This window comes from Eptatretus burgeri, chromosome 15, assembly GCF_056783735.1.
Source record: "Eptatretus burgeri isolate ZD-2024b chromosome 15, Ebu_testis_v1, whole genome shotgun sequence".
NCBI lineage: Eukaryota > Metazoa > Chordata > Myxini > Myxiniformes > Myxinidae > Eptatretus > Eptatretus burgeri.
The window spans coordinates 7,966,760-7,990,307 of NC_140975.1; the positions used below are offsets into that span (position 1 = coordinate 7,966,760).

At 38.1% G+C, this 23,548-nt stretch overlaps 1 protein-coding gene across 1 annotated transcript in view; it reads right to left on the minus strand.

Annotated features, from left to right (window-relative positions):
* LOC147011445 (runt-related transcription factor 1-like) overlaps positions 1-23,548 on the minus strand; it is a 60,708-nt gene that overhangs the window by 13,126 nt on the left and 24,034 nt on the right. The window lies entirely within an intron of this gene.

The following is a 23,548-nucleotide window of genomic DNA, read 5'->3' on the forward strand; positions in this document are numbered from 1 at the left end:
CAAAAAAAACGAATGTAACGTGTTAAGTAAGGCGGTGTAATAGACGCTGCACCAATGGAGGTAAATTCCGATTAAACGGTTGATTTGTTGTTTGTTTGTTTGTTTGTTTTTTTCAACCTTAAAATTTTTTATTTCATTTTAATTGAATTAGATATTTGAACATTGTAGAACACAAAGTGTCTTCTCTTGTCACCTCCAAAAACATTCAGTTCCGTGGTACTTTGACTAAATTGTATTCCGTGACTGTAGAATGATATATTTGAACACAGTGGAACACAAATCCCCCTCCAGAGCTGTTTCACGAGCTTTGACTATGTTTACAACGAAAAAAAAAATCAAATTTCTCATTCGTGCTCTCTTGGATGGGAGAACTTCGTGACTTCTTCTTCTTCCTCCTCCAACTAAACTGCTTCAAATGAAGCCCCCCCCCCCCCCATGTCCAAGTTTGGGTAAAGTGTTCTATGCCCTCTCGAGTTGTGAACATATTTTCATTCAAAGGAAACAAGCATCTGTTATTTAATTATGGAGCACATTGAGATAATTATGGTTGATTTGAACTCGGGGGGGGGGGGGAGGGGGGGTCCTATCACGATGACGAGTTATATGCTCAGATGGGAATGCGAAGCATCCGATCCTTCACGGGATTCTGTTTCTGGATATAAAACAAACTATCAGAACAATCCTTCATTAATTCCACATGTTTTCTGGTTATAAATGTTTTCTTAATGAGTTATAAATGTTACAAGTCTGAAGACGACGATGGCTCACGAGCGGTATTTGACGATGTAGATTGTTTTAGAAGTCAAGGATGAGACATGTTTGACCAAGTTATAAAAATGATGAACATGATGTGGTACGAGTGACAGGTTATTAGCTGCAAAATGTCGAAGAACCCGGTTTTGTTCAACAACTTAAAAAATTTGACCTTTGCATAATCTTTAAAGGTCACAAAACAATGTTGTGGACATTAAAATAAGGAAACAGGATACGTGCTATAGCTTACTTGAGTTAGTTAGTCGAAGAAGGTCGAAAACCCGGTTCGATTCCCACAACTTTGAAAATTTGACCTTTGTGAACTTTAAAGGTCAAAGGTCAAGGATTATGACCTTTAGTGCAAAACTTCCTCTGGAACATTCCAGGAACAATATAACGTCATATAGGCTATATGGCATTTCGCACTACTCGGATTATCCATACTTTGATGAAATTGGCGTAAAAACAAACTTGAAGGGGGCACCACGGGCAAGGTGTTCGAGACAGAGCAAAATGGTTTCAACACTTAAGGTGGGGAATGACCTCAAGATTATGCATAAAAAAATATTGTCATCCTAGCTCTCAAAGTTTGGGCGGTCGTATGATTTTTATGTCAAAATTCGCAATTTTCTAAGTTCGTGACTTTGTGACCTTGACCTTGGGACGAAGATGAAAAATCGAGCTCCGTGGGGCTATGCAGGTGCCATTGGGCTAACCAAATACCGAAACCCCTGTGAGATTCGACAAACCCCTCGGAGAAGATGCAAATTGAAATCGGCTACCCCCTAAAAACACATGTTTTTTTGGGCGTGGCTCCACCCATAATGGGCGCAGCATGCCCATTCTCAGGAAAACACAACTAGATCATGATCTAAACCTCCCACCCAAATTTTATCAGGATCGGATCAAAACCCAAGGTGCTATGCTCGGGAGAGACAGACAGACAGACACACCCATAACGAATATAGTGGTCACTGACTGACTCGTGAACCAATTATCAGGTAGTTATTATTACCGAACCGACTTATCCACCAAGTTTCGTTCAAATCCGTCCGAAATGTTTGAAATGTCATGTTGTATATCGTTTTAGCCCAATCTCTGAATGGTGAAGAACCTATTGAAGATGAAAAAAATTCTCGAATCCGAATCTGGATTGGGATCTTCAACAAAATCAAATCGATTCGTCCTTGTCACACACCCCACATGTCCACCAACACAGACAAACAGACAGGGGTTAAAACATAAGCTCCATCCACTTTCAGTGGCAGAAGTAATAACAATACACACCACTGACGGAGTGTAGTTAATGGCACATGGGTTTATATATGATGTGTGATGATCTATTAGAGTGTTGGTGTTATGATCTATTCATGTTATGATCTATTAGAGTGTTGGTGTTATGATCTATTAGAGTGATGGTATTATGATCTATTAGAGTGTTGGTGTTATGATCTATTCATGTTATGATCTATTAGAGTGTTGGTGTTATGATCTATTCATGTTATGATCTATTGGAGTGATGGTATTATGATCTATTAGAGTGACGGCATTATGATCTATTAGAGTGACGGTGTGATGATCTATTAGAGTGATGGTATTATGATCTATTAGAGTGATGGTATTATGATCTATTAGAGTGACGGTATTATGATCTATTAGAGTGATGGTATTATGATCTATTAGAGTGACGGTGTGATGATCTATTAGAGTGATGGTATTATGATCTATTAGAGTGATGGTATTATGATCTATTAGAGTGACGGTATTATGATCTATTAGTGTGACGGTGTGATGATCTATTAGAGTGACGGTATTATGATCTATTAGAGTGACGGTGTTATGATCTATTAGTGTGACGGTGTGATGATCTATTCATGTTATGATCTATTAGTGTGACGGTGTGATGATCTATTAGAGTGATGGTGTTTATGATCTATTAGAGTGATGATGTGATGATCTATTCATGTTATGATCTATTAGTGTGATGGTATTTTGTTCTATTAGAGTGATGGTGTTTATGATCTATTAGAGTGATGGTATTATGATCTATTAGAGTGATGGTATTATGATCTATTAGAGTGACGGTATTATGATCTATTAGAGTGACGGTATTATGATCTATTAGTGTGACGGTGTGATGATCTATTCATGTTATGATCTATTAGTCCGACGGTGTGATGATCTATTAGAGTGATGGTATTATGATCTATTGAAGTGATGGTATTATGATCTATTAGAGTGATGATGTGATGATCTATTACAGTGACGGTGTGATGATCTATTCATGTTATGATCTATTAGTGTGATGGTGTTATGATCTATTAGAGTGATGGTGTTATGATCTATTAGAGTGATGGTATTATGATCTATTAGAGTGACGGTGTTATGATCTATTAGTGTGACGGTGTGATGATCTATTAGAGTGATGGTATTATGATCTATTCATGTTATGATCTATTACTGTGATGGTATTATGATCTATTCATGTTATGATCTATTAGAGTGATGGTATTATGATCTATTAGTGTGACGGTGTGATGATCTATTCATGTTATGATCTATTAGTCCGACGGTGTGATGATCTATTAGAGTGATGGTATTATGATCTATTGAAGTGATGGTATTATGATCTATTAGAGTGATGATGTGATGATCTATTCAAGTTATGATCTATTAGAGTGATGATGTGATGATCTATTACAGTGACGGTGTGATGATCTATTCATGTTATGATCTATTAGTGTGATGGTGTTATGATCTATTACTGTGATGGTATTATGATCTATTCATGTTATGATCTATTCGAGTGATGGTATTATGATCTATTAGAGTGACGGTGTTATGATCTATTAGTGTGACGGTGTTATGATCTATTAGAGTGATGGTATTATGATCTATTCATGTTATGATCTATTAGTGTGATGGTATTATGATCGATTAGAGTGATGGTATTATGATCGATTAGAGTGATGGTATTATGATCTATTAGAGTGATGGTATTATGATCTATTAGAGTGATGGTATTATGATCTATTAGTGTGATGGTATTATGATGTATTAGAGTGATGGTATTATGATCAATTAGAGTGATGGTATTATGATCGATTAGAGTGATGGTATTATGATCTATTAGAGTGATGGTATTATGATCTATTAGAGTGACGGTATTATGATCTATTCATGTTATGATCTATTAGAGTGATGGTATTATGATCTATTAGTGTGATGGTATTATGATCTATTAGTGTGATGGTTATATGATCTATTAGAGTGATGGTATTATGATCGATTAGAGTGATGGTATTATGATCTATTAGAGTGACGGTATTATGATCTATTAGAGTGATGGTATTATGATCTATTAGAGTGACGGTATTATGATCTATTAGAGTGACGGTATTATGATCTATTAGAGTGACGGTATTATGATCTATTAGAGTGATGGTATTATGATCTATTCATGTTATGATCTATTAGAGTGATGGTATTATGATCTATTCGTGTGATGGTATTATGATCTATAAGAGTGACAGTATGATGATCAATTAGAGTGACGGTATTATGATCTATTAGAGTGACGGTATTATGATCTATTAAAGTGATGGTATTATGATCTATTAGAGTGATGGTATTATGATCTATTCATGTTATGATCTATTAGAGTGATGGTATTGTGATCTATTAGAGTGATGGTATTATGATATATTAGAGTGATGGTATTATGATCTATTAGAGTGATGGTATTATGATCAATTAGAGTGATGGTATTATGATCTATTAGAGTGATGGTATTATGATCTATTAGAGTGACGGTATTATGATCTATTCATGTTATGATCTATTAGAGTGATGGTATTATGATCTATTAGTGTGATGGTATTATGATCTATTAGAGTGATGGTGTGATGATCTATTCATGTTATGATCTATTAGTGTGATGGTATTATGATCTATTAGTGTGACGGTGTGATGATCTATTAGAGTGATGGTATTATGATCTATTAGAGTGATGGTATTATGATCTATTAGAGTGACGGTATTATGATCTATTAGAGTGATGGTGTGATGATCTATTCATGTTATGATCTATTAGTGTGATGGTATTATGATCTATTAGTGTGACGGTGTGATGATCTATTAGAGTGATGGTATTATGATCTATTAGTGTGACGGTGTGATGATCTATTAGAGTGATGGTATTATGATCTATTCATGTTATGATCTATTAGTGTGATGGTATTATGATCTATTAGAGTGATGGTATTATGATCTATTAGAGTGATGGTATTATGATCTATTCATGTTATGATCTATTAGAGTGATGGTATTATGATCTATTAGAGTGATGGTATTATGATCTATTAGAGTGATGGTATTATGATCTATTAGAGTGATGGTATTATGATCTATTAGAGTGATGGTATTATGATCTATTAGAGTGATGGTATTATGATCTATTAGAGTGATGGTATTATGATCTATTCATGTTATGATCTATTAGTGTGATGGTATTATGATCAATTAGAGTGATGGTATTATGATCGATTAGAGTGATGGTATTATGATCTATTAGAGTGATGGTATTATGATCTATTGAAGTGATGGTATTATGATCTATTAGAGTGATGATGTGATGATCTATTACAGTGACGGTGTGATGATCTATTCATGTTATGATCTATTACTGTGATGGTATTATGATCTATTCATGTTATGATCTATTCGAGTGATGGTGTTATGATCTATTAGTGTGACGGTGTGATGATCTATTAGAGTGATGGTATTATGATCTATTCGAGTGATGGTATTATGATCTATTAGAGTGATGGTATTATAATCTATTAGAGTGATGGTATTATGATCTATTCGAGTGATGGTATTATGATCTATTAGAGTGATGGTATTATGATCTATTAGAGTGATGGTATTATGATCTATTACTGTGATGGTATTATGATCTATTAGAGTGATGGTATTATGATCTATTAGAGTGATGGTATTATGATCTATTCGAGTGACGGTATTATGATCTATGAGAGTGACGGTATTATGATCTATTCATGTGATGATCTATTAGAGTGATGGTATTATGATCTATTAGTGTGATGGTATTATGATCTATTCGAGTGATGGTATTATGATCTATTAGAGTGATGGTATTATGATCTATTCATGTTATGATCAATTAGAGTGATGGTATTATGATCTATTCGAGTGACGGTATTATGATCTATTGGAGTGACGGTGTGATGATCTATTCATGCTATGATCTATGAGAGTGACGGTATTATGATCTATTCATGTGATGATCTATTAGAGTGATGGTATTATGATCTATTAGTGTGACGGTGTGATGATCTATTAGAGTGACGGTGTGATGATCTATTCATGTTATGATCTATTAGTGTGACAGTGTTATGATCTATTAGAGTGACGGTATTTTGTTCTATTAGAGTGATGGTATTATGATCTATTAGAGTGATGGTATTATGATCTATTAGAGTGATGGTATTATGATCTATTAGAGTGATGATGTGTTGATCTATTACAGTGACGGTGTGATGATCTATTCATGTTATGATCTATTAGTGTGACGGTGTTATGATCTATTAGTGTGATGGTATTATGATCTATTCATGTTATGATCTATTCGAGTGATGGTATAATGATCTATTAGAGTGATGGTATTATGATCTATTAGAGTGATGGTATTATGATCTATTTGAGTGATGGTATTATGATCTATTCATGTTATGATCTATTAGTGCGACGGTGTGGTGATCTATGGGAGTGATGGTATTATGATCTATTCGTGTGACGGTGTGATGATCTATTAGAGTGATGGTATTATGATCTATTGGAGTGATGGCATTATGATCTATTAGAGTGACGGTATTATGATCTATTAGAGTGATGATGTGATGATCTATTACAGTGACGGTGTGATGATCTATTCATGTTATGATCTATTAGAGTGATGATGTGATGATCTATTAGAGTGATGATGTTATGATCTATTACAGTGACGGTGTGATGATCTATTCATGTTATGATCTATTAGTGCGACGGTGTGATGATCTATTAGAGTGATGGTATTATGATCTATTGAAGTGATGGTATTATGATCTATTAGAGTGATGATGTGATGATCTATTACAGTGACAGTGTGATGATCTATTCATGTTATGATCTATTAGTGTGACGGTGTTATGATCTATTCATGTTTTGATCTATTCGAGTGATGGTATAATGATCTATTAGAGTGACGGTATTATGATCTATTAGAGTGATGGTATTATGATCTATTCATGTTATGTCTTTTAGAGTGATGGTATTATGATCTATTAGTGTGACAGTGTGATGATCTATGAGAGTGATGATGTGATGATCTATTAGAGTGATGATGTGATGATCTATTACAGTGACGGTGTGATGATCTATTCATGTTATGATCTATTAGTGTGACGGTGTTATGATCTATTCATGTTTTGATCTATTCGAGTGATGGTATAATGATCTATTAGAGTGACGGTATTATGATCTATTAGAGTGATGGTATTATGATCTATTCGAGTGATGGTATAATGATCTATTAGAGTGACGGTATTATGATCTATTAGAGTGATGGTATTATGATCTATTCGAGTGATGGTATAATGATCTATTAGAGTGACGGTATTATGATCTATTAGAGTGATGGTATTATGATCTATTCATGTTATGTCTTTTAGAGTGATGGTATTATGATCTATTAGTGTGACAGTGTGATGATCTATGAGAGTGATGATGTGATGATCTATTAGTGTGACGGTATTATGATCTATTAGAGTGATGATGTGATGATCTATTCATGTTATGATCTATTAGAGTGACGGTGTTATGATCTATTAGAGTGATGATGTGATGATCTATTAGAGTGATGATGTGATGATCTATTCATGTTATGATCTATTAGAGTGACGGTGTTATGATCTATTAGAGTGATGATGTGATGATCTATTAGAGTGATGATGTGATGATCTATTCATGTGATGATCTATTAGAGTGAGGGTGTTATGATCTATTAGAGTGATGATGTGATGATCTATTAGAGTGATGGTGTAATGATCTATTAGTGTGACGGTGTTATGTGACGGTGCAGCCCGTGTTTCCACAAGCGAAGGTGGACCACAGTTGATTCGAGGGTCAGCAACAGGGATTGTAACACCCTTGACGTCCAACTTGACAGCTGGGGGATCAGCCTGATACAACCGCTCAAAGTAACCAGCCCAGCGGGCCTTCACTTCAGACTCCTCTGTCAAGAGCCTACCACTCTCTGCTCGAACTGCAGTGCTCCGAGGGATGGGCTTGGATAAATGCAATGCGCGAATTCCCCTGTAAGCGGGACGAGAATCACCTGTCCACAGGTGATGCTCTACCCCTCATAGATTCCTCGCACATAGGCCTCCTTGTCCACCCTTAGCACATGTACAGTTTTACGCCTCATCTCCCTGAAAAGTTCAGCTCTGCCATTCAGCCTGGCCCTGCGACTCTGGTCAATGGAATTCATTGTCCCTTGAGAGAGAAAATTCTTCTTTGCCCTGCAGTGAATTCCAAGACATCCACCGGCAACATCAAGGACGGTGGTCTTGAAGGCACTCCACAACTCTTCAGGACCTCCCAAAGCACCCAGATTCCTCAAATCTCCACTCGGCCTGTTCGCAAAGTCATCAGCTGCCCTCTCATCCATGAGCTTGCCAACATCCAGCCTAGGCTGGGATGGTACCATTCTCCAGGATTTAAGGTGCAACTTAAGAGTTGCAACAACAAGCCGGTGGTCAGTATTGAGGAATTGAGCACTCTGGTAGACCCTGCAGTTCTGGATCATCCTCCAGTGACCATCAACGAGGACATGGTCAACCTCCTTTGCCACACCGCCAGCGTTGGAATACCAAGTCTAGCGATGAGCTTGTGGGCGCTGAAACCATAAACCAGCCACCCTAAGTCCATGACTTCTTGCAAAGTCAAGGAACTTAGTGCTATTCTGGTTCATAGTTCCTGACCCATGGGGACCAACACAAACCTCATAACCATCCCTATCAGTTCCAGTCGATGCATTGAAATCCCCCAAGACTAGAAGTGTATCTCGTCTGGGGCACTGATCAACCACAGACTCGAGCGTGGCGTAGAATGTGTCCTTCAGGGTGAGGTCACTCGCCTCAGTCGGAGCATAGACAGAGACCAGGGAAATGACACTTTAGGAGTGACAAATCCTTAGTCTCATAATACGCTCGTTGACCGGTGTTACCTCAATTATCATTGGGGTCAGCTTATTGGACACAGCTGCAGCAACTCCTTGGGTATGGTAACCATCAGAGCAACCAGACCAATTGTAGGTGTAACCACCCACCATTATCTCGCCGCAATCCGGTCTCCGGACCTCAGAGAGTGCTGCAATACTGATGTCCAAACGCTTGAGCTCAGATGATAACAGAGACGGGTGATCATCCCCTCTTCGGGAAAGGATATTCCAGGCACCCACCCAAAGGGACCGCCTCAGGTTGACCCAAGGAGACCGCCGTCTGGTGGACGACACCTCAGCACCACTCCGACACACACTCCCGCAATCTGACCTGGGAATGTTTCCCCATGGTTTCCTTCCTATCATCAAAGATTGGGGTCCCGAAGGCGTTGCCCCAATCCCGTCATCCGGTGCGCTGCCCTGCGAAGGGAAGCTGCACAGAAGGTACTTCCACGGAGTGGGTTTTCAGATTTTTTTTTGCGTTTTTTGTTTTGCAGAATGAAGGGTTTTACAGTAGCCGGAGTGCTAATCCTGCCACCAACCTTCCTAATAAGAAGTAACCCAACTGCAGGACGGTCGCAGACACAGTTGGGTACTAGATATGGATGGCCGTTGGCTCACAAGGAGCCCCTCTGCCCTTTGACAGGTTTTGTTTTTAATCCTGCTGGGTGTCCATATCCAAACACCCTCCTCACCAAAAAATCTGGTGGGGGAGACTGTTTAGTCACCACCAATCCGACCATGGAACAGGTTATTACAGGTTTACATGATACCTGTAGCAATTGACAGATCTTATCTGGCCTGACCTGACCTGACAAGTAACGGTGTGATGATCTTTTAGTATGATGATCTATTAGTGTTATGGTGTGATAATCTATTAGTGTGATGATCTATTAGTGTTATGGTGTGATAATCTATTAGTGTGATGATCTATTAGTGTTATGGTGTGATGATCTCTTCGTGTGATGATTTATTAGTGTGATGATCTATGAGTGTTATGGTCTGATGATCTATTAGTGTGATGATCTATTAGTGTTATGGTGTGATAATCTATTAGTGTGATGATCAATTAGTGTTATGGTGTGATGATCTCTTCGTGTGATGATCTATGAGTGTTATGGTGTGATAAGCTATTCGTGTGATGATCTATTAGTGTGATGATCTATGAGTGTTATGGTGTGATGATCTATTAGTGTGATGATCTATGAGTGTTATGGTGTGATAAGCTATTAGTGTGATGATCTATTAGTGTGATGATCTATTAGTGTAATGATCTATGAGTGTTATGGTGTGATAATCTATTCGTGTGATGATCTATTAGTGTGATGATCTATGAGTGTTATGGTGTGATGATCTATTAGTGTGATGATCTATTAGTGTTATGGTGTGATAATCTATTAGTGTGATGATCTATTAGTGTTATGGTGTGATAATCTATTAGTGTGATGAACAATTCGTGTTATGGTGTGATGATCTATTAGTGTGATGATCAATTAGTGTTATGGTGTGATGATCTATTAGTGTGATGATCTATTGGTGTTATGGTGTGATGATCTATTTGTGTTATGGTGTGATAATCTATTAGTGTGATGATCAATTAGTGTTTTGGTGTGATGATCTCTTTGTGTGATGATCTATTAGTGTTATGGTTTGATGATCTATTAGTGTGATGATCAATTAGTGTTATGGTGTGATAATCTATCAGTGTGATGATCAATTAGTGTTATGGTGTGATGATCAATTCGTGTGATGATCTATAAGTGTTATGGTGTGATGATCTATTAGTGTGATGATCAATTAGTGTTATGGTGTGATGATCTATTAGTGTTATGGTGTGATGATCTATTATTGTGATGATCAATTAGTGTTATGGTGTGATAATCTATCAGTGTTATGATCAATTAGTGTTATGGTGTGATAATCTATTAGTGTTATGATCTATTGGTGTTACGGTGTGATAATCTATTAGTGTTATGATCTATTGGTGTTATGGTGTGATAATCTATTAGTATTATGGTGTGATAAAATGTATTAGTGTTATGATGTGATGATCTATTAATGTTATGGTGTGATTATAATCTATTAGTGTTATGGTGTGATAATCTATTAGTGTGATGATCTATAAGTGTTATGGTGTGATGATCTATGAGTGTGATGATCAATTAGTGTTATGGTGTGATAATCTATTAGTGTTATGATCTATTGGTGTTACGGTGTGATAATATATTAGTGTTATGATCTATTGGTGTTATGGTGTGATAATCTATTAGTATTATGGTGTGATAAAATGTATTAGTGTTATGATGTGATGATCTATTAATGTTATGGTGTGATTATAATCTATTAGTGTTATGGTGTGATTACAATCTATTCGTGTTATGGTGTGATGATCTATTAGTGTTATGGTGTGATGATCTATTGGTGTGATGATCTATTAGTGTTATGGTGTGATGATCTATTAGTGTTATGGTGTGATGATCTATTAGTGTTATGGTGTGATGATCTATTGGTGTGATGATCTATTAGTGTTATGGTGTGATTATGATCTATTAGTGTTATGGTGTGATTATAATCTATTTGTGTAATGGTGTGATTATAATCTATTTGTGTTATGGTGTGATGATCTATTAGTGTTATGGTGTGATGATCTATTAGTGTTATGGTGTGATTATAATCTTTTAGTGTTATGGTGTGATGATCTATTAGTGTTATGGTGTGATTATAATCTATTAGTGTTATGGTGTGATGATCTATTAGTGTTATGGTGTGATTATAATCTATTAGTGTTATGGTGTGATGATCTATTAGTGTTATGGTGTGATTATAATCTATTATTGTTATGGTGTGATTATAATCTATTAGTGTTATGGTGTGATGATCTTTTAGTGTTATGGTGTGATTATAATCTATTAGTGTTATGGTGTGATTATAATCTATTAGTGTTATGGTGTGATGATCTATTCGTGTTATGGTGTGATTATAATATATTAGTGTTGTGGTGTGATGATCTATTAGTGTTATGGTGTGATTATAATCTATTAGTGTTATGGTGTGATGATCTATTAGTGTTATGGTGTGATTATAATCTATTAGTGTTATGGTGTGATTATCATCTATTAGTGTTATGGTGTGATGATCTTTTCGTGTTATGGTGTGATGATCTATTAGTGTTATGGTGTGATGATCTATTAGTGTTATGGTGTGATTATAATCTTTTAGTGTTATGGTGTGATGATCTATTAGTGTTATGGTGTGATTATAATCTATTAGTGTTATGGTGTGATGATCTATTAGTGTTATGGTGTGATTATAATCTATTAGTGTTATGGTGTGATTATAATCTATTAGTGTTATGGTGTGATTATAATCTATTAGTGTTATGGTGTGATGATCTTTTAGTGTTATGGTGTGATTATAATCTATTAGTGTTATGGTGTGATGATCTATTAGTGTTATGGTGTGATTATAATCTATTAGTGTTATGGTGTGATTATAATCTATTAGTGTTGTGGTGTGAAGATCTATTAGTGTTATGGTGTGATTATAATCTATCAGTGTTATGGTGTGATGATCTATTAGTGTTATGGTGTGATTATAATCTATTAGTGTTATGGTGTGATGATCTATTAGTGTTATGGTGTGATTATAATCTATTAGTGTTATGGTGTGATTATCATCTATTAGTGTTATGGTGTGATGATCTTTTAGTGTTATGGTGTGATTATAATCTATTAGTGTTATGGTGTGATGATCTATTAGTGTTATGGTGTGATTATAATCTATTAGTGTTATGGTGTGATTATCATCTATTAGTGTTATGGTGTGATGATCTATTAGTGTTATGGTGTGATTATAATCTATTAGTGTTATGGTGTGATTATAATCTATTTGTGTTATGGTGTGATTATAATCTATTAGTGTTATGGTGTGATGATCTATTAGTGTTATGGTGTGATTATAATCTTTTAGTGTTGTGGTGTGATTATAATCTATTAGTGTTATGGTGTGATTATCATCTATTAGTGTTATGGTGTGATGATCTATTAGTGTTATGGTGTGATTATAATCTCTTAGTGTTATGGTGTGATTATAATCTATTTGTGTTATGGTGTGATTATAATCTATTAGTGTTATGGTGTGATGATCTATTAGTGTTATGGTGTGATTATAATCTTTTAGTGTGGTGGTGTGATGATTTATTCGTGTTATGGTGTGATGATCTATTAGTGTTATGGTGTGATTATAATCTATTGGTATTATGGTGTGATTATAATCTATTAGTGTTATGTTATGGTGTGATTATAATCTATTAGTGTTGTGGTGTGATGATCTATTAGTGTTATGGTGTGATTATCATCTATTAGTGTTATGGTGTGGTGATCTTTTAGTGTTATGGTGTGATTATAATCTATTCATGTTATGGTGTGATTATAATCTATTAGTGTTGTGGTGTGATGATCTATTAGTGTTATGGTGTGATGATCTATTAGTGTTATGGTGTGATGATCTATTAGTGTTATGGTGTGATTATAATCGATTAGTGTTATGGTGTGATAATCTATTAGTGTTCTGGTGTGATGATCTATTAGTGTTATGGTGTGATTGTATGATTGTGTGATGGCGTGATGGCGTGACTGTGTGACTGTGTGATTGTGTGATGGCGTGACTGTGTGCTCGTGTGCTCGTGTGCTCGTGTGGTCGTGTGGTCGTGTGATCGTGTGATGGTGTGATGGTGTGGTTGTGTGATCGTGTGATCCTGTGATGGTGTGATTGTGTGGTTGTGTGATCGTGTGATGGTGTGATGGTGTGATGGTGTGGTCGTGTGATCCTGTGATGGTGTGATTGTGTGATGGTGTGATCGTGTGATGGTGTGGTCGTGTGATCGTGTGATTGTGTGATCGTGTGATGGTGCGATGGTGTGGTCGTGTGATCGTATGATGGTGTGATGGTGTGATAGTGTGATTGTGTGGTCGTGTGATTGTGTGGTCGTGTGATCGTTTGATGGTGTGACGGTGTGATTGTGTGATCGTGTGATTGTGTCATGGTGTGATTGTGTGATCGTGTGATTGTGTCATGGTGTGATCGTGTGATGGTGTGACGGTGTGACTGTGTGATTGTATCATGGTGTGATCGTGTGATCGTGTGATGATGGGATCGTGTGATGGTGGCCTCGCGATTTCAAAGTTGTGATCGAAGACCCACCTATTGGATGTTCATAAACACACATCGTGACATGTTCACCCAACACCACAAAAGCAAAAGCAAAGTCAACCCTTGCTTTCTGTAATGACGCCACCATCTCCTCTCTCTCACTACCGCTGTAGCAATTTGCTTCCCGCCTTGATTACAGTTCAATGCTCGGGATAAAGAACCTGGCGTCGAAGAAGAGCGAAGAATTACATCGAAGCCATCACAGTGTCAAGGCACGCGTCCCAAGCTTTTGTTGTCGATCATTTAAAGTTTGTCTCACTTTATGTCTCTGCACCATTTGCTTCATTTTTTTTTGTGTTGCTTTGATTTGAAAAGAAAAATCTTCAAAATGGTTCTGCATATACAAGACCTTAAGATTTTAATAGTTTAAGAGTTATGCACCAGGCAGGAGAAAAACACAATGATGACGTCATAACCGATGATGTAACAGTCTTGAACATTGGCACAAGAATCATCTTGTGTGCATTCATGAAACCACACATCCTCGGTTGAACCACACGTTGCCTGACTCACACATCCCGAACACAAATGCTAAACCACCCGAACCACACAGCCTCCACATAAACCCTCCCATCCTCTTCCGCAGATCCTGTCATTAGGATTAGTATTGGAAGTCCTCTTAAGGAAACCACTCATCCTTGGAAGCCATTTTGGGCCTCCTCAAGGTGGAGGGCCATAGTGATGCCCTCACCCAGTATCACAAGGTAATGATGCCTGAAAACTTAAATGGTCAAAACCTAACTGAGGACGATGTCCGGCTTTATGTCCGCCTTCAAAGAAAGGTTTACACCAAGATGCAGCACCCATACCGGCACCTCCCCAGGGCGGAGGTTTCCAGTGAAACCCAATCCCATTTCGATTCTTCGATTTTCTTCTTTTTGGTTGTTCACAGTCTGTGCAAAGAAGACAACTTCAGGTCCATCTATTTATTACGTAGGCAGCTATGGCGGAGATTTAGCGTGATCGCTTCGTTTCGTGTAGTAGACAGTAGAAAAATCGTGCAAATTATGATACAAGCATCAAATTTGGCATTTCTGTTCTGCAGGGCTTTCTGATCAAATATGCCCGATTGGCCATTTGAAAATACAAATTTTGAAAAAAAAAAAAAAAAAAAAGTTTGAAGTCACAGCTGGCTGAAATTCTTGAAGCGCAAGTGAACATCCCTGACAGAGAACAAAGGGGAGATGCAGTCATCATTGATGGCTCAGCACTTATCAATGCTCTACCTCCACGCACTTCAAAGATATTTGATGACTATGCTAAAGAAGACATCATCCCAAAGGTGGAATCCTATGGTGCCAGGTACGAGAGGGTGGACGTGGTGTTTGATGTGTACAAGACGTCGAGTCTGAAGTCCGAGGCAAGGTCGAAAAGGGGGCAAGGAATCAGAAGAAGAGTGACAGGAACCAGTAAGACCCCAAGTAACTGGAGAAGCTTCCTTCGAGATGACAGCACCAAGACTGAGCTGTTTCACTTCCTTGCAGAAAAGATGTGTGAAGCACAGACGACAAGCACAGTCATTGTCACAAAAGGAGAAGATGCCATGAGCAACACAAGGAAGTCACTGGATGCTGTGTCTCCATGTCGTCATGAAGAAGCTGACACTCGAATATTTGTACACGCAAGGGATGCAACGACGGATGGTAGCAAGTCCATCATCATAAAGGCTAATGACACGGACATACTAGTCAGAGCAATATCTGTACTGCCATCCTTACAGGAACTAGGTCTTGAGAACATGTGGATTGCCTTTGGCCAAGGAGCCAAGGCACAATGGATTCCAGTCCATGAGGTAGTTTCTGCAATTGGGCCTGAGAAAGCTAGAGGGATCTAATACTTCCATGCGTTCACTGGATGTGACGTCGTGTCTGCCTTCCGCGGTAAAGGGAAGAAAACTGCATGGCAGACTTGGAACGTCTTTGATGATGTTTCTGAAACATTCACCAATCTCAGCCAGCATCCAACAATGATTTATGATCTTGACTTTTTTGAAGTTTTCTTTTTTTTTTTCAAATTTTTCAAAATTTGGATTTTCAAATGGCCAATCAGGAAGATTTGATTAGAATCCCCTGGAGAACAAATGTGCCAAATTTGATGCTTGTATCATCATTTGCACGATTCCTCTCAAAAATTGCTGTTATCTGCCCCACTAGTTGGAAGGTCTGTTACATGGTTACATCCCGTACTTATATTACCAAAGGTCAGCTCCCATACTTTCACGTGGCTTGATGATATTCTGATAAAATTGCACCAAAGTTGGAATAACTCATTCATATCAAGCACCGACAGCGAGCGAGTCATTATGACGCTGAGTTTACGAGTTGCACAGAGTGGTGACGTTTCTTGAGATCGTAAACAAAGGCAGAAGCACGTAGGTAAAGGTAATGAACTTGGTATTCATTGTGGAGATGAAATACCCCACATTCACCTCCAAACCGCACCACTTTTATGTGGAATCAGCATTGAAGCCGTCGCTTCCCTGACCGGTCGTTCAACAACATAACTCACAGGCTGGGTCAACTGATGATCGAGATCGGGTTATTTAGACTTCAGTAAACCATCAAGAATATTGTTGTTTAAAGCTGCGGCAAATATTAACCCGGGAGTGCACCACGGCCATGATGGACCAAATGCCATTATTGTGTTTACTTGTTTGAGGTCAGTTTCTTGATTTTCAGACGTACACACGTATACCCACGTACACACACACACACACACACACACACACACACACACACACACACACACACACACACACACACACACACACACACACACACACACACACACACACACACACACACCCAATGTTTGCAATTTTCGAAACATAGAAGAAGATCACACCGACAAAACGATTACTTTATAATCACAGGTGAGATTGATTAATTTCCAAACACAGGTCAAAATTAATTTCCGAGCACAGGTGAGATTAATGTCCAGCACAGGTGTAATTAATTGCCAAACACAGGTGTGATACCCTTTCAAACAATAGTGATCAACTTCCAAAGACAGGTGAGATGAATTGCCGAGCACAGACACAACAGATGAATTACCGAGTACAGACACACACAGGATTAATTGCCAGGCACAAACAGGTGAGATTAATTGCCAAGTACGGGTGAGATTAATTTCCAGCACAGGTGAGATTAGTTGAAGTACACAGGTGCTATTCATTGAAAAGTACAGGAGAGATTAATTTCCAGTGCAGGTGTGATAAATTGCCCAGCACAGACTGGTGAGATTAATTACCCAACACAGGTGAGATTAATTTCTGAGCACAGGTGAGATTAATATCCAGTAGACAGGTGAGATTAATTTCTGAGCACAGGTGATATTAATACACAGTACTGGTGAAATTGATCCCAGCACAGGTGAGATTGATTCCCAGCACAGGTGAGATTGATTCCCAGCACAGGTGAAATTAATTTCTGAGCACAGGAGAGATTCATATTCAGCACAGGTGAGATAAATATTAATTGCAGAGCACAGACAGGTGAGTCCATGACTGTGAGGTTAATTGCCGAGCAAAGCGGTGTGTGATTATTTCACTTTTTGTACTGGCGTGCCATGAGCGGTTTCCTTCGCGGTTACAATTGTAATGTGGAACAAGAAAGAGAGGTTAATGAAGCGGTTCAAACAAAACAAAACCAGGATGTTCATGGCCCACGTGATTCGGGCTCGTGCACACCGGATGGAGGGCGCGCGGGGCCCATCATGCCCGGAGCGATGGGACCAAACTTGCTGTGCGCATTCCAGCAGCTGTGCGGGATGTGTGTCGGCTTGTTGCGGTAATTTGAGAGTTTACACCGCCTCGTCCACAAAAAAAACATGGCTATATGAAAAAAAAACAAAAAAACATCCGAGCCATGTGAGGTCACAGAAAACGTCACAGCAGATAGAACAGAACACGTGTCGCAGCGCGTGCACTTGCGTTTAACCCAGAAACGAAATGGGAATGTATAAGTATCTTCCTTTTATTCTTTGAATCCTTCATCGCTAAACTTAACTAGAATGGCTCTCGGTAGAGCGCATACCTCCGTCAGGTTGAACGGTTTACATTTTTGATCCCACTGGTGGGCTGGATCTGGATCCGGACCTGAACCACAATCTAATCGACTTGTTCTTGTCACCTTCCCAACTCATCCATCAAGTTTTGTCATATTTCATCGACAACTTTTTTGTCATTTTCCGTCCACAACTTTTTGTCATTTTCCGTCCGCAACTTTTTGTCATTTTACGTCCACAATTTTTTGTCATAATCTGTCCACAATTTTTTTTGTCATATTCCATCCGCAACTTTTTGCGATCATCCATCCACAACTTTTTGTCATAATCTGTCCACAATTATTGTGTTAATCCATCCACAACTTTTTGTTATATTCCGTCCTTAACTTTTGTCGACATCCATCCACAATTTTTGCCATATAATCCATCCACAACTTTTTGCGATAATCAGTCCACAACTTTTTGTCATATTCCATCCACAACTTTTATCATAATCTGTCCACAACTTTTTGTCTTAATCTGTCCACAACTTTTGGTCATAATCTGTCCACAACTTTTTGTCATAGTAAGTCCACAACTTTTTGTCATCTGTCCAACTTTTTGTCATAATCCGTCCACAACTTTTTGTCATCCATGCACAACTTTTTGTCATCCATGCACAACTTTTTGTCAGAGTCAGTCCACAAGTTTTGTCATCAGTCCACAAGTTTTTGTCGTCAGTCCACAAGTTTTTGTCATCAGTCCACAAGTTTTTGTCGTCAGTCCACAAGTTTTTGTCATAGTCAGTCCACAAGTTTTTGTCATCAGTCCACAAGTTTTTGTCATCAGTCCACAAGTTTTTGTCATCAGTCCACAAGTTTTTGTCAGTCAGTCCACAAGTTTTTGTCATCAGTCCACAAGTTTTTGTCATCAGTCCACAAGTTTTTGTCATAATCAGTCCACAAGTTTTTGTCATCAGTCCACAAGTTTTTGTCATCAGTCCACAAGTTTTTGTCATCAGTCCACAAGTTTTTGTCATAATCAGTCCACAAGTTTTTGTCATAATCAGTCCACAAGTTTTTGTCATCAGTCCACAAGTTTTTGTCATAATCAGTCCACAAGTTTTTGTCATCAGTCCACAAGTTTTTGTCCTAATCAGTCCACAGGTTTTTGTCATCAGTCCACAAGTTTTTGTCATAATCAGTCCACAACTTTTTGTCATCAGTCCACAAGTTTTTGTCATCAGTCCACAAGTTTTTGTCATCAGTCCACAAGTTTTTGTCATAATCAGTCCACAGGTTTTTGTCATCAGTCCACAAGTTTTTGTCATAATCAGTCCACAAGTTTTTGTCATCAGTCCACAAGTTTTTGTCATCAGTCCACAAGTTTTTGTCATCAGTCCACAAGTTTTTGTCCTAATCAGTCCACAGGTTTTTGTCATCAGTCCACAAGTTTTTGTCATAATCAGTCCACAACTTTTTGTCATCAGTCCACAAGTTTTTGTCATCAGTCCACAAGTTTTTGTCATCAGTCCACAAGTTTTTGTCATAATCAGTCCACAGGTTTTTGTCATCAGTCCACAAGTTTTTGTCATAATCAGTCCACAAGTTTTTGTCATCAGTCCACAAGTTTTTGTCATCAGTCCACAAGTTTTTGTCATAATCAGTCCACAAGTTTTTGTCATCCATCCCCAACTTTTTGTCATAATCAGTCCACAAGTTTTTGTCATCCATCCACAACTTTTTGTCATAATCAGTCCACAAGTTTTTGTCATCAGTCCACAAGTTTTTGTCATCAGTCCACAAGTTTTTGTCATCAGTCCACAAGTTTTTGTCATAATCAGTCCACAAGTTTTTGTCATAGTCAATCCACAAGTTTTTGTCATCCGTCCACAACTTTTTGTGATGACGTGCGATGTTTCATTTTTAACCCTATCTCTTGTGTCCTTTGGCCTACATATTATATTGCATATTCTCTCTCTTTCTTTCTTTCTCTCTCTCCCTCTGCATTCCCTGCATCTGTCTGGGTTCGATTCCCAACCCAACGAGCATTAGTTGGTGGACGTTAAAGATCCCACGTTGTCCTTTGGTAAGAGTCGGCGAGCTATTTCTGGCACCCTGAACAAATTAAAGACTTGAACGAAAGAAAAAAGACTTTCCCCAGTCGACCAAAGGCCGTTACATTATACTAATAATTATTAGTTGTAGAAGTAGTAATCGTCTCCAATCTTTGTTTCTGTGTGTATGTTCGTAATATATATATATATATATATATATATATATATATATATATATATATATATATATATATATATATATATATATATATATATATATATATATATATATGACCGTTTTTACAGCCATTTTTCCCTGCTGTGCAGGGGTTTGGCTTTTCTTGAGGCAATGTTTTATGGCCGGATGCCCTTCCTGACGCCAACCCTGGTCGCCTCTTACGACACACAGGGATATGGTACACCTATTCTAACCGGGGCATACACCGGGACCAGTACACTGGTACTCATTTCGACGACCTCTGAAGGATGACAGGCTGAGTCAACCCCCTGGTGTTAATTCAGCAGCCAACAGGGCTTGAACTCAGGACCCTGGGATCCCAAGCCACCACCCTAACCACTAAGCCAACACCAGGCTATGTATATATGTATATATATATATATATATATATATATATATATATATATGTATGTATATATATATATATATATATATAGAGATATACATATATATATACATATATCGCTTTAGATATATATATCTATATATATATATATATATATATATATATATACATATATACATATATATATATATATATATATATATATATATATACATATATATATATATATATACATATATATATATATATATATATATATATATATATATTCAAGTGGTTTATTTTGTGTGAAGGTTTATCTTCGATGAGCTGTCTGTTTATAAAAAATAGCCAGCACAGGTGATGTACCTGCACTAAAACAGATCATCACATAACTGACCAAATATAGCACTGGAGTCATCAGGAGGAACCGAAATGGATAAAGATGGATTCATCAGGAAGAACCTAGATATCAGGAGGAACCTAGATATCAGGAGGAACCCAAATAGATAAAGATGGAGTCATCAGGAGGAACCTAGATATCAGGAGGAACCCAAATAGACAAAGATGGAGTCATCAGGAAGAACATGGATAGGATTCAGGTTTCAGCTGCTCCCCCTTGACCCTCAAACCCATCCAGGCACAACCAAGTGAACCTTACAAAAATTATTTGCCTGATTTACCCCTCCATAGACAAAACAAAGCACACACACACACACACACACACACACACACACACACACACACACACACACACACACACACACACACACACACACACAGACAGACACACAGACACACACAGTGAGACACACAGAGACACACACACACACACACACACACACACATTCCTTTCATAATCTGATAAGTTTCTATGTTTCTATGTCTATATTTATCCCATTATTTTTTTACTTTTACTTGTTCGACAGAAAAGTTGAGACTCCGCTGTGTCGAGAGCTGAAGCCACAGACGGATCACAACCGATTGTTGGACATCTCACTGTCCCTGATGGACACAGCCACGAGAGCAATCACTATCTACTCATCAATACTTCATCTGAGTGCCATGAACAGGTATGGAGAAGCTCTGCTTAGCGACACCTTAGATGTCGTGATTACCCAAGCATACCATTCGGGCCACCTCCCCTCTCCCTACCAAACTATAACTAGCGATACAACTGAATCCGCACGATGGATGATCTGGACGTTTTATTGCAACATCGTGCGCCATCAAACTCCGACACCACTCGAATCGATGGACGGACGTGGCACAAAACAGTTTGTGGTTTATATTCAAACCCCGTTCACCCAGGTCCACAAATTACAAACAGGTCACCAAAAGGGTAACACCTGATGGCATTGTGAGCACAAACGCAAAAACCATTTGACACCTCTCGAAAAAGTCCACGGTGACACCGATTGCAATTCCATTGCCTGTTTCTCACGTCCTTTGGATTTTTTTTACAGAACTTTGTGGTATTTTACTGATATTATGGGGATTTTTTATTGGAAATTTCAAATCTCGAATAATAATGAAAAAAATCCACCGTCAGAAAAAAACGTCACAAAAATGCTTTGAAGCAGAATTCGTCACGAGGGTGGGAATGCAAAATGAAAGGTATTTTGGGGGGGGGAGGGGGGGATTATAAGATGAACATTTGTTTTTTTAATTAATCCAAATAAGCATTTGATGAAGTCCTGATGACAGCCACGGCAGTTTTGGCTGATACCAGCGATTCCATGATGTCGTTCAAAGGATAATAAATAACAACCATTCGGTTCACACCACGAGGAGCATGGGGCTGCCGATGCAGTTTCATTTGGCGAAGAAGTACGGTGCTTGACGGGATACCCCTCCGATACAGGATGCTCAAATGGCTTACATCCCAGTAAGCTGGTACTCTCGTACTCATTTTGCCGACCTCGGAAGGATGACAGGCTGAGTCAACCTACCTGGTGTTATTTCAATGGTGAAAAAAAAAACAGGGGCTCCAACTCAGGACCCTAAGATCTTCAGCCAGCCACTTTAACCGTTAGGCCAGCAACAGGCGAGCTCGAAAGGATGGGAGAAGCTATCTATTGTAATCAGTCTGCGTCAGTGAGTGTGTGAGTCCGCGCTCAGATCTACACTAACAGACATCGTTCGTTCTCAGATCGACCCAAATCTATGGACACCGATGAGGCCGTTCATTGTTAAATGCCCACTCTTGTTACCTCAACCACCGAAAGGTAGACTTAGGTCATGTTTTCACCCTGTCTGTTTGTCTGTCTGTCTCTGTTTGTTTGTCTGAGAGCAGGATATCTCAAAAAATTATGTAAGGATTCGGACGAAATTTTGTGGACAGTTAGGGTGTGTGACAAGGAAGAATTGATTCGATTTTGGTGAAGATTCGGATCCGACTACTAGAATTTTAAAAGTGATTCCTCACCATTGAGAGATAGGGCCAAAAACGATATGTGACACGATATCTCAAAAGGTTATGGACGGATTATAACAAAACTTGGTGGATGAGTTGGTTATGTACAAGCACAAGCTGATTCGATTTCGGTGAAGATCCAGATCCAGACATGAAATTTTTTAATTATTTTTAAAAAAGTGATTCTTCCCCATTTGGAGATGGGGCCAAAATCGATATATATATATATATATATATATATATATATATATATATATATATATATATATATATATATATATATA